The sequence below is a fragment of the Pinus tabuliformis genome, chromosome X (assembly GCF_031772625.1).
Source record: "Pinus tabuliformis cultivar Carrire ecotype Pingquan chromosome X, CPIR1, whole genome shotgun sequence".
Classification (NCBI taxonomy): Eukaryota; Viridiplantae; Streptophyta; class Pinopsida; order Pinales; family Pinaceae; genus Pinus; species Pinus tabuliformis.
The window spans coordinates 1,257,110,924-1,257,115,182 of record NC_142308.1 but is presented as its reverse complement, the minus strand read 5'-3'; positions in this window follow the sequence as shown (position 1 = coordinate 1,257,115,182).

Here is a 4,259-nt window from a genome sequence, read left to right as displayed (position 1 = left end):
AAAATTGCTTGATCAAGCACTTAAAAATTGCATGATCAAGCGCTTAAAATTGCTTAATCAAGCATCCGTATTTTAGCAAAATGCGCCCTCTCTTTTCCAAAAAGTGTAACCCAACTCCATGCTTTGACCCTAATATCTATTAGGATCTGGGATTTCCACAGATTACTACCAATGTGATTCCTGACAATTGACACCTAATATGCCAAAAATTTGATAGTTGATAGTCAATAGTCTATAATCCATTATCTACCATTGATGGGAAAATATTTTCTAATTGAAAAATGTATCGAATATGTTAATATTTAAGGTTAAAACCCAATAGTTGGTATTTCAAATTCCAAAGGATGATAATGATAAGGATAATAGGACAATTACCCAAAGCACCTTTCAACTACCTCTTGATCACTGTTCCATATTGACCATGTGACCAGGGGTTGAAGCCAAGGACCTCAAAATCCTAATTTTTAGAAACCTCTAATATGCAATCCTCATTTTTTTGACTCATTCAAAACCAGGTGGGTGTTTAATGCCAAAATTTCCTCTAGATCAAGGTAGGCTAGTAAAACAGGCTCATAAATAGAGTTTCTTAGCATGTTTCCAAGGACTAAAAATGGGCTTTCACCAAAATATGAGCTACCATAAGACTTCTTAAGACTGTAAAGGTCCTCACTAACCCTTAAGGCATGTGAATACATCCTCTCTTATCCATTTAATAAGATTTTCTCCAATTTATTCAACAAAATTCCACCAGCCCCAAAGTTCTTCAGTGAACTCTGTAATGCGTTGAAAAGTGGCAACAAGAAATTGCTAAAAATAGCACTGTTAAAAATAGCAGTTTAAGTACCAGTGCTGGATTGAGCAACAAGGAATGAAAAATGGAAGTGCTAAAAATAGAAGTTCTATTTTTAGCAGTTCAATGTGGATTCCTATTTTAGTCAGTCTCTGGACTAGAAATAGGAAGTAAAATTCGAATTTGATATTAACAGCAGTTTGTAAATTAATTAATTAATTAATTCAATTTGAGTTAATTAGTTAAGGAATTATGAACTTGAAGTCTATGTGAGGACATGCAACAGTTTCTCCTTTGATTGAGGGATTTATCCATTAGTTAAAGAGATAAGAGTGAGTTGTAATATTGAGTTGTAATTAGTTGGCTTAGTTAACTAAGTCAATTCCAATTAGATTAATTTAACAGTTTGTTAAATTAATGAGAGTTCAGTTAGTTAATGCTTGCATGCATGTAACTACTGTATTTCAGATAACTGAGTATTCACTCATGGATAACTCATGCATGTCAGTTTTGAGAGAGACCTAGTTGAGGTCAGAGAGGGGACAATGTACTATTAGTTGGATGAATATTTTTCCTATAAAGGAAGCTCATCCATGATGAGGATTTATCTCCTTCAAGACTGCGCAGTTGGATCAGAGGTTACAGTGAGTGTGATGAGTCCTATTCACACATGTGACATCATTGGACCCCAATTAGAATTGCGCAAAGAAATAGGAGGCTTGGAGGGTAGACCAGAGGTTAGATAGAGGCCTTTGACTGTCTATGAGCAGCAGAGGTATTGCAGAGAGAGCAGGATAGCTTTTGAGCTGATTCTTTTTTTAATACTAGTTATCTTTCCACTTATATGATAATATAGAGATGGGGTTTTAGGTTGGTGCTTTCCCCGGGTAAATTCTTCTGTGTTATGTGTGATTGACTCCTTCTTATCAGTTATATGTGTTCTTATTGATGTTGCTCATATTCGATTAAGCTTCTGCTAAATTGTTTGTAGAAGTAGATCAAGTGTTTTGCTTTAGTACATTGCATTACCAGGTGATCTACAGGTGGGAAATTTCTACATGGTATCAGAGCTAGCTGATTTGTAGAAAAATTTCTACATGATATCGGAGCAAAGGTGATCAAAGCAGAGAACAATATACTAGAGGAGATTTCGAAGTTTTGAGTTTTGGGCGCATTTTCAGAGAAGATCTGAAAATTTTTGTGCAAAATTTTCAGAAACAAATAACAGATCTGGATTCCTTGCGGAAAAATACCCAAATTCAAAAAACAAATCAGCTGAATCAGAGTTCAGATGAGGGAGATATCGCTGATTTAAAATCAGCACTTTTTCTAGAAAATTTTGTGACGGCGGGAAATATGAAACAGATTGGTGTGCTAGCCAAGAACCTGTATGCACTTGAGGTAAAATATGCATGCAAAGCCTTGAGGAGCAAGGAAAAGGTTAGATACTTGGTGGTTGAGAGGGAGAGTAAATTACCTCTCAACATGCAGTGCCAGAAGAAGTCTCAAACAATTATGGAGGAGCCACAATTGGTGCAACAGATTTAGGAGGTTGTGGAGCAACCATAATAGGGGAAGCTAAGAGGAGATCGAGTAGAGACATCTACTCATGTAGATACCTCCAGTAGGGGGAAACTTCAAGCCAAGTGGGCAAAGGGATCACATGCAGCCATACCTCCAGGTAGGAGGTGAGGCAATGTGGAGTGATCGTTCCATGGAGGCTGACATGGGGGAAAGATCCATGAGGTACCCAACCTCTTTGATTCGACTTTGCTATGGGAGCCCCAATGAGGAGTAGCAGGATTGGCTAATTGGGTAGAGACAGATACGGATGGAGCAGCAGAGAGAGCTATAGTGCAGGAGTCCCAGGACTGTGTGGAGCTAGCAAGCTGCAACAATGTGAGAGGCACAGGAGTGTTGCACCAGTACAGGATGACACAGAGAAGTGTGCAATAGTGCGAGATGCATGGAGTGTTGCAGCAACTCAGAGGTCAGAGAGGGAGCACTTGTCAGCAGTAGGTAGAGCTTCAGCATCAGAGTATGTTTCTAGCCCAACAAAGAGGTCAGTTGGGAGTTTTTTTTGTTCCGAGAGTTGCTGGAGCAACCACACTTGGTAGATGTGTTGCATGAAAAACATTCCAGAGGTATAGGATCGGGTTCGAGTTGAAGCCTTTCTTGTTGAGAGGGAGTGTTGAAAAATGGCAACAAGAAATGCTAAAAATAGAAGTGCTAAAAATAGCACTGCTAAAAATAGTAGTTTGGGTATCAGTGCTGGATTGAGCAACAAGGAATGAAAAATGGAAGTGCTAAAAATAGAATTTCTATTTTTAGCAGTTTAAGATGGATTCCTATTTTAGTCAGTCCCTGGACTAAAAATAGGAAGTAAAATTTGAAATTGGTCATAGCAACTGTTTGAAAATAAATTAATTAATTCTCCATGAGTTAATTAGCTGTGAAAAATCAAACATGAAGTCTATGTGAGGACATGCAACAGTTTCTCTATTAATTGAGGAATTTATCCATCAGTTAAAGAGATAAGGATAAGTTCTAATTTTAGTAGTAATTAGTTGGCTCAGTTAACTGAGTCAAGTCCAGTTATATTTGATTTAAACAGTTTGTTTAAATTAAGTAAGTTCAGTTAGTTAATGCATGATAGCATACAACTATTGTACTTCAGATAACTGAATATTCTCTCATGAATAACTCATGCATGTCAGTTCAGACACAGACCCAGTTGAGATCAAAGAAGGGATAGTGTACTATCAGTTGGATGAAATTTTTTCCTATAAAGGAAGCTCATCCATGAGAAGGATTTATCTACTTCAGGTTTGTGCAGTTATTTCAGAGGCTAGTGTTGTGTGTGACGTAAGAATCACATAGGTTACAGCTGGAGGATGCAGGAAAAACTGTGCAAGGAAATAGGAGGCTTGGAGGGTAGAGGAGAAGGTTTATGAGAAGCCTTTGACTATCTATGAGCAACAGAGGGATTGTACTGGGAGTTGGATAGCTTCCGAGCTAAGGCTTTGTGTAATCCGGGATATATTTCCACTTATATGATAATACAGAGATGGGGTTTTAGGCTGATGCTTTCCCCTGGTTATATCTTCTGTGTTATGTGTGTTTGATTTCTCCATATTAGTTATATGTGTTCTTATTGATGTTGCTCATATTCGATTAAGCTTTCGCTAAATTGGTTGTAGAAGTAGATCAAGTATTTTTCTTTAGTATATTGCATTATCAGGTGATCTACAAGTGGGAAATTTCCATCAGAATTGCACAAAGAAATAGGAGGCTTGGAGGGCAGACCAGAGGTTAGATAGAGGCCTTTGACTGTCTATGAGCAGCAGAGGTATTGTAGAGAGAGCAGGATAGCTTTTGAGATGATTCTTTTTGTAATACTGGTTATATTTCCACTTGTATGATAATACAGAGATGGGGTTTTAGGCTGGTGCTTTTCCCGGGTAAATTA